Source organism: Mus pahari, chromosome 21, assembly GCF_900095145.1.
Source record: "Mus pahari chromosome 21, PAHARI_EIJ_v1.1, whole genome shotgun sequence".
Taxonomy (NCBI): Eukaryota; Metazoa; Chordata; class Mammalia; order Rodentia; family Muridae; genus Mus; species Mus pahari.
Genome location: NC_034610.1, coordinates 5,149,639 through 5,168,990, shown reverse-complemented (window position 1 = coordinate 5,168,990; position 19,352 = coordinate 5,149,639). Strand labels below are relative to the sequence as shown.

Sequence of the window (19,352 nt, the reverse complement as noted above, 5' to 3'; positions counted from 1 at the left end):
AACTGAACACAGTGGCAAAACCACCTGAGAGACAGGATGTCTATGGCTAGTTTATCTGTTCTCTGCAGGATGGCTTAAGTTATCCACATGTACCTTGACCCTGCTGTTGCGATGTCCGCTCAAGTAGACCTTGTGGTTTTCTTCCTGGAATTGGAGTTTAGCCCCTGGTCTCACACGAAATGGAGTTTCTTCAAAAATGGACTTGGCTGGGCTTTACACTTAAAATACACGTGACTGGGGCCCGCCTAAGTATGGGCTCCCCGTTGTCAGTTATACCAGCTACATGGTAAAACTAAGACCTAGATATATACCCTAAGACCTAGATGATTCAGATGGCCTTGGGACAAAATCTACTGCCCCTACAACTGATGGCAGAGTCCAGGACAACTTGTGGGCTGTGAGCCTCCTGTTGTTACTCTGGGTAACCACTGTTAGGTGTGGGTTCCAGAAATAGGTTCCTGCGAGCCCTCAGTATCCCAGAGGGGACCTGTAGCTCCCCCTTTTAAAGAACACCACCAATTCATTGCATTGGAACTTTGTGGCAGCCCCTTTCCTTGAGAACATAAAATTGCTACTCATTAAACCACTCTTTTAAGATGAAGAAACATACCATTCCCAGTAAAAAGGAATCTATTAAATAGACATGATAAACAAGAGAACCATCTGCCATTGGCTGATATCTAGAGAGATTTTCACCCGTCTCCACAGTGGGGCAGACAATAGCATCTCTTCTCTCGAATCTCGTACTCGTGAAATTCTGACTCTGATTGTCTTCGCCTTCTATCATCTGCTGTTGGATTCTCTGTTATTATTGGCAGCCTCCCAATGTCAGCAAATGACAGGCCCCAGAGTTACACCACCTCTAAGAAGGTAAATACATTTAAGGGACCTTAATATCTGAGACCTGAGAATGTGGTCTGGGGGCCAAGCTGTGACTATCTGCTCATGGACACCTCGATTCTTCCAGCCAGAAAATGTCACCATCTCTAGTTCTTACAGGGCTTTAGAAAGAAACTAAAACTGAGTGCCAAAGATGGCACAATTGGCAGGCATGTGGGCATCACACTTTGCTTCACCGTAGGGGTCTCAGCAAACCCATAAATGCCAGCTTCAAGGATGGTAGGACTGAGGTGTGGTCTGAGAAACAGTCAAAGGGCAACTGGACATCTCTTGCCCAGTCCTGGGAGTCGTAACAAAAGCCAGTTGTAACAAGTGCCACCACACACTTGCCTATGTCTACTTTCTCAGGAAGAGTCTTCTTACGTGTGGAGGGGGGGCGGTGAGACTATTTATTCTCTTTAACTCTCTCTCTCTGTGTTGCTCACCTTGAATTGCTCGGCTTTCTGATTTATAAATGGGAACATATGGGTGCTTCCTATCTCAGCCCATTTGTGCTGATGCAACAGAATAACCTCTGGCAGGGTGATATAGAAAGGCTGGGAGCTTATCACTCACTGTTCTTGAAGCTAAAAGTCACAGCACAGATGAAGCCATAAGTATTGGTATCTTTGGAGGGGTGCCCTATACCTCTGAGATGGTGTCTTGGTTCTGTGTCCTTGAACAAGAAGACAGGAAGACAGTAGAGCCATCCAAAAGTGTCTGAAGCTCCTTAGATGAGGGTTTAAATACCTCTATAACCTAACTCCCTATGGTATTACACTGGCAACAGCTGCAGTTTGGGGGTACACATTTAAGCCCTGGCATGCCTTAACTCTGGAAGGTTTACGATGAGGATGGGGGTTCAGTTTCCTCAGTATCTCTTCACCACAGCAACAGAATGTTCATCACTTGTTGCTAAGATCAGTTATCAGTATATTCTGCTCGGGTCTATCTATCGTCTCTAGGTCATGGTATTATAGACATCCTGATGCCTCCCTTTAAACAGGAAATACACAGAGTCTGTGATGGAGGGCGAGGTCCTGAAAAGAAGAGCTAAAGAAATCCGTAACTCAAGTCAAAGGAATATGCAACTTGAGTCTATTAACATGTTTTGCAATATGAAATTCATTTGGCCTTTGTCCCAAGCTCCTCTCACAAACATTCAAAATGCACTGAGATTTCCAAACTGACCAAAGTCAAATGTTTACCTCACAGCCAGTCCTGTTGGTAACTCTAGAATTTCTGGTGAAATGGTAAGTCCCTGAATAGCCTCCTGGAACAGTGGCCTAAAGGATCAAGTGGTTAAAAGACTAAAGGTTAGGGACTTCAGCTCTACCCACTGACATCTGGGAAGTAGATAGATATAAACTCCACAGAAACCAGAGTGAAGTCAGGCTATTGAACACGGAGAGGACTGGGGGGTGGGGGGTGGTATATTCAAAATGAGACTGCACCTCTGCACTGGTCCAAGGATCTCATAATCTTAGAATATTGTCAATGCATCTTAGTGTTTCTCTGAGTTCTGTGAGCCATCTTAGTTGTCAAACTCAAGAAAGATATGTGGGAACTCTGGCTTATAGCAAGTCTATCTGAAATGTATGGTGACTGGTGTCTGAGGCTGACAGAATTCCCTCAGCCTGTGCCATCTGGCACAGTCTGCAAGTGGACAGTATCAGAAGAAAACAGAATTATTGTATACCATGTTGGTGTTCACTCAGTGTGAAAGCTTTTTTTTTTTTTTTTTTTTAAGCACAAAATTGTTCTCTGCTGTTCATAATAGTAGAGAAAAGACCTTTCTTACTTAAGACCAGGTGTGGTGGTTGTGATGAATCTTATATACCACTAGCTATGCAAGATCAGACAAGAAGAGACCAGAACCCTTCCTTATTTTTTTCTTATGAAAGAACTTGGATCCATCCATATGGAAGTAAATGTAATAAAGAAAAAAATTAGAATTACATTATTGGAAAGTAAGGTGATGACTAATGTTAATTGTCAGATTGACAGAATATAAAATCACCTGGGAGATCGGTTATGGGCACACCTGTAGAGCATTTCCCTGACTGCCTTAATTGATATGGGAGACCCAATTTAATTTTGAGCCGGCCACTTCCCTGGGCAGGGCATCCCAGACTGTGTAAATGGAGGCAGCAATCTGAGCCACAGCCCGCATGCTGCCACTGCTCTCTTCAGACTGCGGTTGCCAAGCGTGAGCAACCTCGAGCTCCTGCTGCCTCGATGACCGGTTGCCCCCATGAGCTACAATTCTTTTCTTCCATTTACCTTCCTCGGGGATCCTTACAGATGACAATGGATCAGTACAACAGCCTCTGAACCACACTCCCCACCTCACTTGGCCCAGGTTAGAGTGTGGTTTCCTGTAAATGAGTTCCTGGGGGCTTTTCCCTTTGTCCCTTATGCTCCTGGCAGGGCTCTGAGGGTTATAAATGTATTAATAAGCTGCAGGCACTATGCTAGGCAGATGCTCATCTACTCTACCCTTCTACGGCTGCCTACTTCCCCGTCTTTTACCTACATGTGAGTCTTGCCTTGGTTTTCTCTTTCTATGTGTGACTTCATGGCAACGCCCTCATTGATACTCTCATGGAGAATCCTCCTGGGCCCTCACCTCTTCTTCCTTCTTCCCCTGGTCTCCTGGTCCTTCTATCCTTCCCTGTGTCCTTCTCTCTCCTTGGAATCTGCTGATTGGTATCAGAAGTCCAGCCCTATTCTCTTCTGCCCAGCCATAAGCTAAACCAGCTCATTACTAACCAGTCAGAGGTGATGGAAAACAACCTTTGCACATCATTGATACGGAAGATGCTCCAATAATCATGACAATGCCAATGTCCTCAGACTGCAACCAGATCTCTGGGCACAGCGATCAACATCTACACACACAGTACACAAAACCATCTTCCAACAGTTTCCACTGGAAAAAGCTACTGGCCAATTATTTGTCAGACATTAGAAGTTTCGGTTCATTGCTGTTGATCCTGCAGAAGCTGTTTCTCACGTTTGATGGTCTCACTTCCAACGTCTGGTGTCTGTTAATTCCTCTCACAACTCCTGTCTTCTAAATTGCACCTCTACTTAATCTATGTGTACTCACAACAATCCAGACTTAGCCAAAAACCCTTATTGTCACAAAGTTAATTCCAGTTCTTCATGTATGTAAACTCTTGACCATCTTTCAAATCATCCTGATGCTTGTCACCTCTGTTTATAACTTTGCAAACACCAATACTCTGAGCTGGGTTGTAGCTCATCATGGGAGCTGTTTAATCAGGGGTCCACACACAAAGCTAACTGCAATCAACAGTCTCCATAAAGTGTTACTTCTTAATAAGAGTGTTTATTTTCTTTAGGAATAGCTTTTCTAACATATTTGCCTATTTTACAATATTGATTACTGTCTTTCAAAGAAATCTAAAATACCATGATGATCTGGATAATTTTTATGTTTGAAGGATTATTATTATTCACTCTTAAGTTTTATCTTAATGTGTCCTTGACAGAACGCTTGAAGATTAATACACAGAGATTTGGAGATTTGATCAGAAGGAGGTTGGAGTTTTAAGAAAGCCAATCAAATCATAAACTAAAAGAAGTAACAGGGGGATTTCTGGCTTCTTCTGTGAGGGGTTTTAGACTTTGGTCTCTCTCCAGGTGATTAAGTATTCTTAATTTTATTATTAGGTTTGTGTGTGTGTGTGCAAGCGTGTGTGTGCTTATGTGAGTGTGCAAGCTCATTTGCATATGTGTGTGCCTACACTGCACATGGAGGCCAGAGGTCAACCCTGGGTTTCATGGCTCAGGGGTAATCCACCTTGGTTTTTGAGACAGGATCTCCCTATGGGACCTAGGGTTAGGAATTAGTCTGGGCTAGGTAACCAGTGAACCACAGGAATGCACCTGTCTTCAGCTCTGCAGAGGTAAGATTACAAACTGGCTTCCTTGTACCTGGGCTATCACCCACCCTGAGTCTCATTATTTAATATGAAATGCAGACCTAAATATATAGCAGGCATACACTTAGAGCAAAAGGTGGCATTTTCCCCACCAACCTCTATTCGGTGTGGTACCTCCAGTTGGCAGCTCTGATCCAGACCACAGTTCACTACATCCTTAGCGTTCTGAGGAACATGGATGCATGCCTTTTCTATGAAGAAAAGCAAGGGCCTCCATGCCCAATCTTAAAATTGATTGACTCTGATAACTTCATTCTAGCGCAGAAATAAAAACATATGTCAACAGAACCCAAATGCAAATGGTTTCATTTAAGATAATTAAAGCGGTGTTTCCAGTTAAGTGAGAAACTTCTAATGATTCTCACAGAAGAGCGTGTAGACGGCAGGAGAGTAGCAGATGACACCTTCTATGCAAGTTTTCAGATTGCTGCTTGCTTTCTAAATAAATAAATGGAGCACAATCAGTTCTTGTAAGGTTTTATAAATTCTTTATATCTGTCTCAAACTTCAAAATGGAGACACTTGTCACATTTAACAATATAAATCTAAATATTAACTAAACACAATTTACAATTCACATTTCTAGTGACCGAGGGCACACACAGCCAGTGGCCACTGTGCTGGGCAGCCCAGATGTGCTACACCCCCCTGTGTAGGCCAAAAAATGTCTGTGCATACATGTGCGAAAGAGGAGTTGAAGAAGAGTGAAAGAGGAAGGGAAGAGGCCAGATGAATTCTTTTATCATGAGCTCACCCCTACTCAAACCAAGCCTTTATGCTGATGAAGGACAATCTGTTTCTGAAGGTAGAGCCCCCAGAACTGAGCCACCTCTTAAAATTCCTCTCAACTCCTCCACATCATCTCCTTGAGGGTTAAGTTTCCAGTACATGAATTCAAGGCTCATAAGCAAACCTTAGGAAACCTACATTGTTAGTTTTCTGGGAAACAGAAGCTGGGCTTTAGCTGCCTGCTACTCCTGGCCTTCCAGCGTCATTAATAAGGAAGTGGACTCTAGAGGCTGAACCCCCACCCACCCACACACACCCACAGACAAACACCACACACACACACACACACACACACACCACATACACACCCATACCCCCCACCACACACACACACACACACACACACACACACACACACTTGGATGAGTCATCGCTCAGGAGTCATCTTCCCTTTTGTATTAAGATTGATTTCTGTCTCTCATAGGTGTTGTAGCAATGAGGTGATACAGTCCAGGACATAAACTCTGAACCCCCAAATGCTTTCCATTACTTCTACCCCCATCTCCCCACTGACCTAACTTTGTGTCCTCTTGTTAAAATATAATAACCAATCAAATGCAATTTATGCTACCCATGTATTGCTAGGTGTGGGGCTATCCGCTTCAATGTGGTCAACAGTAACCTTACACAGAACTGACTGTCCTCAGTAGGCATCCATTATCCATAGCGTCTCAGGTAGGGATGGGCCCTCATGGACCCCTTCTCAGTCTATACTAGAATGATAACTGCCTTGATCAGGTAATGGTCTCGTGTAGCCACGTAATTGTGCAGGCAGCCAGAGCTACTGTGAGGTCATGTTGTAGACCTTCCGTTATATCCTGAAGATAGTTTCACTCTGGTCTTCTCAGACCTCTACTTCTTACAATCGCTCCACCTCTCCCCTCCAGAATGGTCCATGGACCTTGGAGGAGAGGGTGTGATGTAGGTGTCCTATTTTGTGGCTGAGTACTCCACAAATAGTTAAGAATTGTATCTTGATAGAGGAAAAAAATAATAATTGTGAGATTCTGCATGGTTACCATCCAGTGAGCAAAGAAACTTCTCTGATAAGGTCTGCACTTAGAAGCAGCTTAATACTATATCTATTTAGCAAGATGATAGCCGTACATTTACCTCTGGGTCCTGTGAACCACCCAATCATGGGTTTGGGACCAGATTGAGAGAGCCAGGTATCTGTTTGCGCCTGTGGCGCAGGCCTTAAATCGGATCACCGACTCAGGAAGCAGTTACCCTATGGTATCCATGCCTCTGTTGCATCCATGGACATTGCCAGGCTTGTCATGGCTGACGTTTATGTGTCTCACACTGGGGTGAGACTCTTAATGCCTCCTGACCCCTTCCAGATTTACCAAAGCTGCTCAGCAAGGAGGAAGCTTTCCCATCAGTCTCACCTTGATGTCTCCATGTTCTGTGACCAACACATGTGACACTAGGCTTTCTGTTTGGCAACCTATGGCTTCTGGGACCATCACATACCCCATATAAGGTAACTCAAACTGTTCTATATGAATGTGATATAAAATAGCATTAAACTGTATTATAAAATAATAGGCTTCCATAGGCTTTTCTAACACCCTTAGGTTAGTTTCCCCTCCCACAGTGCCTTCCTCTGTTCTACCCTTCTACCCTCTTCCCACTTAAAGCCCCTTCTCCCAATCCCTGGTTTGTTTGTTTGTTTGTTTAACCTTTTAAGTCACCTATATTCTACTGTCCTCCCTCTTACATTTTTCCTCCTCCCCAACAATGGTCCTTATCAAGGCCTCATGGATGCCACAGGTACTGCCAATGAAACAAACAAATTTAAAGATCTGTTCTTAAGGTCCGCGTATGAGTTAGGATGTACGATATTTGTATTTCTTGTCTGGGTTACTACTACACTTGCTATGATGTTGTTTACCTGCAAATTTCATAATTCCATTTTTTTTATTTACAGCTGATTAAAATTCCACCCTGTGTAGGTACCACCTTCGTATTATCCATTCGTCATTTGATAGACAGCAAAGCTGCTCCCATGTCTGAACCACTGTAACTAAAACAGCTATGAGCATGGATTAGCATGTGTCCTTCTAATAGCAGAGTCCTTTGGGGAGATGCTCAGTTGTGGTATGGTGAGTCATATGACAAATCAGGGACTGACAAAGCCTTTGATTCTTTGTGTGTTTGAGCCCACTAAAGGAGAGCCCTGGCCATGCTAAAGCAAAATGCAGATCCCAATAAAAGTGGAGGACAGAGCCTCATCCAGGGCCCCGTGGCTCCTGATTGCATCACTGACTCAGAGAGCCTAATCTCAAAAGAGAGAAAAAAATATATGTATATACAACCTGAAACTAGCTATAAATAGAATTGAAGCATAGCATGCATAAAATACCTCCTTTCCACTAATATTTCAATGAAACTAAGAACAGTGAGTTTTTATGCTAATTAAATTACTGCTGTTCAAAGTGTGACATTTGGAAACACCTGTTTAGTGTATTTGTTATGTTGAAAATGTAAAAATAACCCTGATGCCGAGTGTTTCCGAGCCATCCATATGCCTGAGTATCCATATGGTATTATAAATTTTAAAAAGCATCCGAATCCTATTGGAGAAAGATATTTTTCGTTAACTCCCGAGGGACCACTTAACTTCAGTGACCACTGTCCTTTAGCCTCACCACACTGACATTCTCTTAATGTGCCATTATGAAGGACTCAATTGATCCTAGCTGGAATGGCTCCCTCGGAATTTGCCTCCGTCCTTCTTTTATGGCCGCGTGGATTTACTAAGCTCAACCACCTCCAGTTTTATTGCTGACATTAAAATATGTAAATGACCAGTAGCCACTTGTCTGAGGGTTATTTCTTAAGTCAATGCTACTATATTCCACTGGAAATTTACCATAACATTGAAAAGCCAATAGCTTTTAGACCTAATGTATCCACATTGCTCTGTAACTACCAAACACACGCTGCTCATGGGGAGCCATGCAGACCTGAAGGGTTTCTAAGACAAATGTGAGGGCCTTGGCTTAGACAATGAAACTTCTGATAGTTTTTAAATGCTTTCTCTGAAGGTATAATTTTCTCTTCTTTCCTGCTTATTGTGAAATAGCACTTCAAATGTCCTTCCTGCTCATTAACCACATATTTGAAGTGTAATAATAGAGGAAGCATGTCGCCTGGGACACTGGAAGGGTTAGTGTGCTGCCTCTCTCTCCTCTGTGCCCTCCCTCCCCCTCCCTCTTCCCCACTCCTCTCTTTGTTTCCCTCCCTCTTTGCTTCCTTCCTTCCTTTTTTTTTTTTAATGTGTGTGTGTGTGTGTATGTGTGTGTGTGTGTACATGTGAATGCTGGTACATGTGTGGGGGCACACATGCAGAGGCCAGAAGTCAACCACATGTCTCAAGTGCCATCTACCTTTGTAGATGTTTCTTTGTTGTTAATATTTTGAGACAAGGTTTCTTTCTTGACCTGGAACCCATAAATTAGTCAGAGCTAACTGGTCAATGGGCCTCAATGGTCTCTCTGTCTATGTCTCCCCAGCACAGGAGCTCAGCACGTGTGCCACCATGCCTGGCTTTTCATACACTCTCTGGTGATTGACCTACACAGCCTCCTCAGCCCATGTCCTGAATTCCCCAGATTTGTTAGCCAGGTCTTCACTGCAGAACAAGACCCTGCATGGGCAGGCTAAGGAGGCCAGGGGGACCCAGTGGGGAGATTAGTGTGCAAGCTAGAATCCAGGGAAGGGGGCTGTGAGAAGGAGGTTTTGGTCAGACAGCGATGCTGAGATGTGGAAGAGTCAAGCCAGGCCAGCAGGCCATGAGGCCCAGCTACAGGATTCTACAGCTGTCCCGGCGAGGGCTTCAGAGGGTGTTAGACATCAGATGCCATAGGAGGAGTCTGTGGATACTGGCCTGAGAGTACGTTCCTATGCAGGAACACAGGACTGTTTATCCTTGCTTCTCAAGGGCTTGGTTCCCACTGGCCCAGTGTCCAGTCCTGTGAGCCAGGACTCTGGTAAAATTCAGCAATGGAAGACTGGTTCTCACAACATTTGAATTCCAGAGTGTCCGTGTTGTGATGTGGAGACTGAGACGGACACCGTCATGTAGAGCAATTGGTAGACTCTTAAGACACAGTCACGCAAATGATCCTGGGAAAGCCATTACATCACCTCACTACTGAGCACTGCTTTAAGAAAGGGTGAACGCTATGGGTAGACTGTTTTGAATTGAAAATGTGAGGCAGAGGGGTTGAAGGGGCTTTTCCATTGGGGAGGAAAGGGGGTCCACATGACCTAGTTTTTAGGTAGAGCTAGGACTTCTGTCAGCAAAGCTGGATGAACAAGACTGCCTCAGGAGAGGGTGAGAGGAACATACAGTAAAACAGTATCCAGGGAAAGGCCGTAGGTAGCAATGTTATGAGTGAATACTTGCATTGTCAATATGAAGCTGACAATGGGAATGGAAGTTTATCAGGCAAAGCCCCCACCACGGTAACCATAGTAACTAAAAAGAACAGGTTGGAGAAAGAAACAAGGTTCACCACATCCAATTCTGTAGGGTTTCTTCCATCTGTCCCTTTAGCTTGCTAAGGTGGCAAGAGTCTAGAACATGTGCCTCACTGGGAATTTTATTTTTTTTTCACTTTCAATGTGGCCCACGAAGGATATTCTTTTATTATAACTTTGTAAATGAGAAAACCGGATTAAGAGGAGTATTTTTATAACAAAGTGTGTACCACTTGCTATAAGAAATGTTAACTATTTACCTCTTTCAATGTTTATAAAAAAAAATGCTCTGAAGCAGGTGTTAGACTCCCTATAGGCAATTGAGGATCTTGGCATGAGAGGCAAGGGCCATGCAAGGACATGTAGAGAGGACATGAGATTGATGTGGCAAGAGAGTGAGCACCAAGGACCAATGAGTGGCTCTGATCACAGGGCACACTATCAAAACAGCACACACCTTACTTAGGGAAAGATGAACCTACCCCACAGCCATTTGTTGGATGCACAGTGCTTTCTGGGTCCTAAGCAAAACTGAGGTGTCTGTCCTTGAGTGATTTACCCTCTAGCAGGGAAGACTGACTATCAGTATGGGAAGTAGAGACACAGGAGGAGGGGAGAAATGGGAGCTGCGGGTGCTGACTGGAATTAGTGTGAAATTAGGTCTCCTCAGAGACTTCCCTCAGAAGCCAGCCAAGGAGGGGACCACGGAGGTGGGGAAGGGACTACTCTGTCTAGTTTTGGATTTTATTACGTGGCTTACCTTGGGGGTCCTTGCTGCTTTGTATCCTGGGGGCATACATTGCCAAAACTTTTCTGGTTCAAATCAGCTTGCACTAGTCTCTCACTCTGATTATAATTTGCATTTCAGTAAGGACCCTTGTCTGACACCTGCACATCTCCTTTGGTGAACGTCTATCCTTGTATGCACTTCTGGAGTTCTTTGGTTTGGTTTCTTACTGTGGCATATTCAGAACCACTGCATTTTCTGTATGTAAGTCCCTTGTTATATATTCAACTTGCAAATATCTTCTTCTGACCTATAGTTTTGTTTTTCATCTTAAATGGTATATCTCACAGAGCAAAACCTATATTTATGTATGAAGAAGAACCAAGTTTATTGAGTTTCTTCTTTTTCACCCATACCTCAGTATCAGGTCTTCCAACTTTGCCAAATCCCAGGTCAGTAAAAACACTTCCCATATTTTCTATTAAAGATTTTGTAATTTTATACTAAGTTCTTACATTTATTATTTTATCATGATTAAATTCATGCCAAGTGTAAGTTACCAATCTGACCTTTTCATGGATGCAGCTTGGTAACATTAGGAGCAGGCAGATTGTTCACAGCAGTCCCTACCATCCATCCCTCAGCCATGACCACCCATCCACCATGAGAACATTCCTCATCTTCCCAAACTGAAACTACACACCATTGAGCTATACCTTCACCTCCTCCCCTGCCTTCCTTCCCAGCTACGATCCACCACTGTTCAACAATCTGTCCTTAAGCCTTGGGCTCCAGCAGGTATTTCATACGCGTGGAATCAAACAGCTTCTGTCCTTTCATAACAGGCAGGTTCACTGAGTATAACTTATAGCACGTCTGTCTTGAAGCCTGAAGAACCCTCCATTGTCTGTGTAAGCATTTCTTTTCCCCACTCAAGCACCCTTCAAGTTTGCTGCTTCTAGCATGGCATTTGTCTTTTTTTGCTTTTGCTCTGTCTAGGTTTTCTTTTGTTTGTTTGTTTTGTTTTGTTTTATATGTATGAGTGTTTCGCCTGCACGTATGGGCATACAAGGCACACAGAGGCCAGAAAGGAGCATCAGATCTCCTGGAGCTGTAGTTAAAGCCAGTTATCGCATTGCCATGTGGGTGCTGGGAATCCCAACTGAGTTCTCTGGGAAAGTGGCTGGTACTCTTCACTGCCCAACCGTTTCTATAGCCTACCCTTTACGCCAGCCACATATGGGGTTAGAGTTCTAAAAATATATCTTCTCACCAACTTTGAAGGGGTTTCTATCTTCTGATTGTACCTTTTCTGCTATAAAAGATGTGTCCTTGTATGTCTAACAGGAAGATATTTATATTCCTTTTAATAACATTCCATGAATAACTGAAAATAGGAAATATTAATTTTAAAATATTTTAGTACAGTTAATTAGATTATTTTGAAAAACGCAAAATGTCAGAATTATTCTTAGGTATCTGCTAGAGGCAGTCACAGTAAACTGAGCACAAGACTGGTGGTATCATGGGTCTAGAAGTTTCCATGGCTATCCCACCAGTAACCCACTACGGAGAGTTGGGAAGTGCTCACCCTTCAGAGCTGCCTGGGTTCTCAGAAGTACACTCCCTGTGTGAATAAAGATAGTTTGAAAAATGGAATAAACCTACCAACTTGAAATGCATCTGGAAATGCTGATTTCTGAGCTCATCTGAGATGCGTGGGAAACAGCCACATCGTATCTCAGACACCCACATCCTCAGTGCCTAGGGCACGACATAGCTATATGCTGTGCAATATATCCATGTTGGTTAACCATTGGTTAGAGCAAGTCAGTGCCTTTGCCTGAAAATGTAGTTTGTTATCAAGAATTGATGATGGCACTAAAAAGAGCCTGATTCAATTATTTGTAATTTTATAATAATTTCAAAAGAAACTATGGGTAAAAGCAGGGATTATTTAAAGGAAACACTGAGCACCCAGATGTGGGTGGGGAATAGTAAGCCATCAACCCCGCCCCCCATTTCTGTTCTCATGTTCCAAGAGACTTAAGGGGGACAAAATGACAACAGCATGGCACATGCCAGTTGTCCCAAGTGAACGTGGGGCAGTAGGAAGAGACTAAGTCTGCTTCCTTGGCACCCGGAGGAGGGGCTCTCTGCTGTGCAGTCAGTCACAGGACTGCTGAGCTTCGGCTGTGGCATCCTTCTACTGCGATTATCTCCATTTCTGCCACCTCTCTTGACCTTTAGAGATCAGCACACACATTCATAGGAATGATGGATTGTAAGCAATACATCTTACAAGTCCCTTCCCCCCTCCCAAACTCATAAAAGAAAGTGGTGTTATTTTCTCTTACCTTAGACACACTGCCTCTATAAAATGCCAAGCAGACAGCTACTAAATTCTGACTGTGTAACCAGCCTCCACAACTTACAGTGTTGCTTCGTTAAAATTGCTTTGAGGAATCCAAATTAGATCAGACCCGTGCTCCATCTTTGCCTGGCTGAGATGTACCAACCCCACATTTGTGGAGACGTACGTGGTAGATTGCCATTTTAATCTCATCATTTCTTTATCTTAAAGCACTATGGGGAAGAATTTCACAGAACAGTGTCCTCCCGCAGTAAGAAACCGCTCTTGATACAAGTGTAGACTCAATAAGAAAGCCAGTTACATATTTTAAATTTTATATATTATGCTCACAGGCAGTAACCAAATGTTCTGTTTTGGATTTAGTAGAAAATACAACTTTCAATTTTCTCCAGGATATGGAGAAATTGCAGACTTTAACAACCAACACCATTACCTCCTTCAGGCGTGGGGTCCTCATTCTGAATGTTCTCCCGCAGACAATCCTGGCAGGGAAGCAGGTAGAGAAGGCTAAGAGAAGCTACCATCATCTAACATCAGGTAGAGCAGGAGGGAGACCACATATCAGAGCCCTGGGAGCCATTTTTTTTTCTAGTTTCTATACTTTTATCTTTAAAGACTTGCAAATAGATCAAAACATCATGCACCCAAATTGATCAGACCCAAAGTCTATACTCTCTAACTCAGTGGACTTCTGAGCAGTTAGACTAGGCATTCAGAATGAAAGACAGGCGCTGTGGAGCCTCCTCGCGTTAAGACTTACACTTTCAGTATCAAATACATTTCAAGCGCTTATCCACCAGAAAAACAACAACAAAAGGTGTATGCGAGAATTAGAACTGGGAAAATAATTAGCTTTCTGTCCTCTTTCATAACTCACTTCCGTAGCCTGCGTTCAGTCTTCTTTGTCCCATGTCCTAGCCATTCTTGTTCTCTTTCCTTCGTATTATACTGCACCCACATAGGAGCAACGCTAATGAACCCAGCACTTTACATTTATTAATTTACATGTGTATTATAGCAATAATCATCAAAGAATAAAAGGACATGGACTTGAGAAGGAGTTGGGGAGCAACTGGTAGAGGAACTGGAGGGTAGAGAAGGAGTACTCATATAAAATCTCAACAATAAATAAAATATTAAAAATAATAATCACTACTATTTAATAATTTATATAGAGTTTCCAAACATGCCGTGGAGGCCTACCTACTGGATTTGTGGGAAGTTTTACAGTGAAAAAGTCTGAAGGGGAGATTTTCAGGAAGAGCGGATTTCTAGTAGGACATCCAAGCTGGAAGAAGAGTGAGCAGGTCATGGGAGGGTCAGGAGGCAGAGACTCTGCTGTGCTGAGGGTACAGGAAGGATGCTCACTGCCACGGGAACGTGGGTCGCAGCAGACAAAGCTCCATCTGAAAGCCGAGGGCTGGTAATGGCTGCATGGACGGAAGTTTTAGGCCTCGGAGATTAGAACTAACTAAACAGGTACAGCTCAGGCTCAGCAGCACAGCGACCTGTAAAAGCCTTCCAACTGGTGGGGATGTGGGTAGTGCAGCCGGGGGAAAAATGGAAGCATTACATAATCTTGAAGCTTTTACAGATGTCTTGCGTATCTTGGAAGTTTCTATCCAGCCTTCTAAGTTTCTCCCTGTGTGTGTGTGTGTGTGTGTGTGTGTGTGTGTGTGTGTGTGTGTGCCCATGAAGCCACTGTCTCAGTCAGGATGACAAACTTTGCTATGATCCCCAGTCTCCTTGGGGCATTTTCTAATCCCGCTCCCTCTCCCCTGATCTGACTGCTTTCGCTAGCCCACAGGCCACCACTCACGGACTTTGGTAGCTTGCTTTGCACCCTCTGAACTTGGCTATGAATGGAAGGATATGGCGAGTGCTCTTATTTTGCCTCTTTTCCCACAGGCAGCATAATCTTATTGAAAACCAATGAAGGTTATCCATGTTGGGACAAGTCTCAGTAAGATAGCTGTCTCTTTCATACTTACTCTGCTGTGGAGGTGCCTCCATGCCAGCTAGCCTTTCTACCAGACTGTTAACCCATTGCTGGCCATTTAAGTCATTTCTAGTCGGGGGCTATTAAAAATGAAACTGTTAAAATTATTCATGTACAATTCTACATACACCTTATGAACATGCACATTAAAGTCTGTCAGGTAAATACTTAGGAATAGAATAGCTGAACCATATGATAGATTTACATTTCACATTTTAGGGAACTGTCCAGCCTCTTTCCCAAGCATGGCCGCACCATTTACATTCCCTTCAGCAACATTCCAGTCCCTTCAGGCAGCACTATGCGTGGTCCATGCTTTACACTTTAAACTGAGCAAGGTTGTTAGTGTGCTCCAGCAAATGCTGTACGTCTCGCTTGCGTATCTTAGTAACAACCGAGGTCAGCATCCTCACGTACGCTTGCTTGCCAGCCTCAGCTCTTCTTTGGAAAAGCGTTCATTGCTATCCTCTCCCAGTTGCTAATTAGATGAATTCATTAGTGGGTTCTGGGAGCTATTTACACAGTGTAGTTTCCTGTCCTTTATCAGAAACAAGAAAATATCCCCCCCCCCCCAGGGCTGTCACTTTAGTGTTCCAACAGTGTCTTTCAAAGAGCAGATGTTTTTAATGTTAACGAAAGCTGGTTTATCAGTTTGTTCTTTTAGGGGCGATGCTTTTCACTTCTGATTTCTGTTGGAAGTTTTAGTTTAAGGTGTTGTATGTAGGTCTATTATCCCTTTAGGCCTAATTGCTATGAATCAAAGCTTACGCATTTGCACATGGATATCAAATGATCCCGACAGTGTTTGTTATAAAGGCTGTTCTGTGTCCATGGAGTTGCTTTTATACTTTAGTGTAAAAATAAAAATCAGTTGTTCACAAATGAGGTTATTAATGAACGCTGAGTCCTTTCCGACCGGTGTTTTTATTGCCCATTCTCGTATCACAACCACAAACTACGGTACCTCCCAACCTTCTAATAAATCTTAAAAGGTGTGCAGGGTTTACTCTTTAAAACAACAAAACGATTGCTATATTGCAAGTTTTTTGCCATCCCCCAAAACTCTTAGAATCATGTTGTCAATCTTTCCCGAAATGGAAAGATAGGGATTTTTAATTGTGATCAAGGCACCTATAAGTTTTGGAAATTTTGGTATCACCACCATCTTGGATCTTCTGAGCTAATGACAAGGACACGTTCATGTTTCTGGTGATATTTAAACGCCTTGCTTGCTCACTCTATTGAGTCATTTCCAGGCCAGTTAGTTGAGGTCTGTTTTCTTGCTTCCTCACAGTATTTGGTGGCTAGCTGAATTTTAGTGACATTGCTGGTGGATACTTTGATAGTTCTGAAGGATTCTTTATTCCCTCTTCTGTGGAATAGAGTATCGGAGATAGCTCTCTTCTCTCAGACTCCACTAATTAGGCTCTGAGCAGTTACTTAAGGTGAGGCCCAGGTCTCCTACTCAGATTATGTGTGGGGGCAGAGCTTCCTGCTAAGGCTTTAAGGCAGGTAGAAAGTGCTCTTCGTTTTTTAAAAGCCGTTTTTCCATATTCTGGGTGTTGGAAGGCATTGTAGATTACTAGTGTGAGAGGTGGAAATGCGTGTGTGGCACAGTTGAGTGCCAGCTCCCTTTGTGTCCTTTTGGAGGACTCTTGGCTTGAGTATTCTCACCCAAGTGATGGAGACCTACAGAGATCCCTCCAGAAGATTCAGTGACCCTGCTGAGTTCCTTGGGGGGGGGGGATGTCATGGGGGAGGGGGGAGAGGGTAAGACCCTGGAAGCTCCCCTAAGCAAGAGCAAACAGGAGAGCTCACTGTGCCTGCCTGTCACTGCCTCCTCTGTAGCAATCCTGACAGCCAAAGCTCTGTTGCTTTGTCTGTTTTCTTTTGTTTGCAGGGGGAAAGCTAACCTGGTTTCTGCTACTCACCGCCCTCCCCGAATCAGAAGCATCAGTCTGGGGGGGTAAATTAAATTGATAGCACCCAAATAACAACATTGGTAACAACAGAAAAAGATTACTTCAAAGAGCCAGGCTTTATAATAGTCCCAAAGAGACCTAAAGACAGGACATTCTCAGAGCCTCCCCTCCCCACACTTCCTAAGCATTTCTGTCCTGTAGGCATGTCAAACACTTTCTTCTCCTTCCATCCATCCCAACTAGAATTACAAAGCATTTCTAAGGAGCAGTGCTCAAGGGAGGCACATTCACAGTGAAGAGGCAGAACAGACTCAAGGGAAAAGGTAGATCTGAAGGAACTTTTCTCGTTGAGGAATACTGCCTTTGGTGGCAGACTCTACTGCGCTCACTCTATGCAATTATTCTCTAATGAATCAATAATTACTTACTGTCTGCCAGGATAGTCTGTAACCTCTACTCAGATGACAAGACATGACAATTCTTGATTTCAGGGCAAGTATAGGTGGCATCAAACTCACTTACTACCTGCATGGTATTATTGGCCAGCTACCTGACTCACCAAAACCTCCAGTATTCTTTCAGGAAAATAAATATCCTGGGATTATAGGTCACTGTACACATTACATAAGATAACTAAATATACTTCTACACTTGGGGGCTCCCAGAGATTGAACCACCAACCAAAGGGCAAGCATGGGCAGGACCTAGGCCCCCAGCATATATGTAGCAGATGAGCAGCTTGGTCTTCATGCGGGTGCCCCAACAACTGGAGCAGGGGCTGTCCCTGACTCTGTTGCCTGTCTGTGGAATAGGTTCCCCTAACTAGGCCATCTTGTTTGACCTCAGTAGGAGAGGATGTGCCTAATCCTACAGTGATATACCAGGGTGGATTTGTATCCACCCCCCCCCCCCCCCCGAGAGCTCCCTCTTCTCAGAGGAGAAGGTAAGGGGGATGGAGGGAGGAGTTGTGTTTGGGGGTTTCTGGAAGAAGAGGGGGTGACTATGATTGGGGTGTAAAGTGAATATATAAATCAATTAATCAGTAAGATGATCAATATGTATGTCACACAACATATTCTCAATATATAAGACATACCATATCCCCTCATCAGGATGAGGTCACACATCGGTGGCACCTTGGACAAGTTTAACTCAGGCACCTTTAGTGAACACTGTCTCTGTGAATGAATTTTATACAGAATAGTTCATCCAGTGTTTTATGTGATTAATTATGCTGACCATTATAAAGTCTCAAACTTCTTGGTCCATAGGGTCATCAGGGTCTTAGCTTCCGTTGTTCTCCATGCTCCAGTTGTGATCCTCATGTTCAATGTGGTTTGTTTTGCCTGTTGTTACTAACGGTCCCAAGAATCTAGGTCTTTACATGTGTATGTGAAGCCTATGTCATTGTCCTTTAACGAATTTAATGGTGTTTGATTTGGTTCGTCTCATTAGTTCAGGCTGGACCTGGTGCTCTGTTGGCGTAGTTTCTGGAGCCCAGGATGCGCCTTTATTAAGTTCTAGGTTATGAGGTTTTAAGCCCAAGTCCTGGAGATCCAGAGGAACACATCGGATATTTCACCAGGACAGTCTTTGTGGAAAGATTAAGTCCTAACTGCAGAACTGCAGAACAACTAATAACAATGGGAAGCTAAGAAATGTAAAGTAGCTGACAAGAACGGGGGCTCTAAGATGGAAAACGGCTCTACCATTAGGAAATGGCAGGGATTGATTTTCAGTAATTGTGCCTTCTTGATGTTTAATTAAAGAGCAGTTTAACTTAAAGGTCATGGTGCATCGAGTTTTTCTAGATAGTGGTCGATGAGAATGTGTTTGGAAGCAGATATTGAACCCACCTATGGCTTAAAAGATTACAGAAGAGAGAGCGGGAGGGACAGTCTAATTCTTGTCCTCAGTCCCCGGGGAGGCAAAGTATACTATGTGTACTCCCAGCTGGGAAAAGCGGGTTGACCCAAAGCAAAGATAAAGGGCGTGGAGACTAGACTCAGTTGTAGACTTTCTAAGAGGACACGCTTAAAGCTGGGTTGCCTGCCAAGTTGACAGGGACCTGCGACACAGAGGATTCTTTTTTTTATTTTATTTTATTTATTTACATTTCTTTTTTTTTTTTAAGATTTATTTATTTATTATATGTAAGTACACTGTAGCTGTCTTCAGACACTCCAGAAGAGGGCGTCAG

At 43.5% G+C, this 19,352-nt stretch overlaps 1 protein-coding gene across 2 annotated transcripts in view; it reads left to right on the top strand.

The window, feature by feature from the left end:
* The window catches only part of Prkn (parkin RBR E3 ubiquitin protein ligase), a 1,168,744-nt gene that overhangs the window by 809,671 nt on the left and 339,721 nt on the right, over window positions 1-19,352 (top strand). The window lies entirely within an intron of this gene.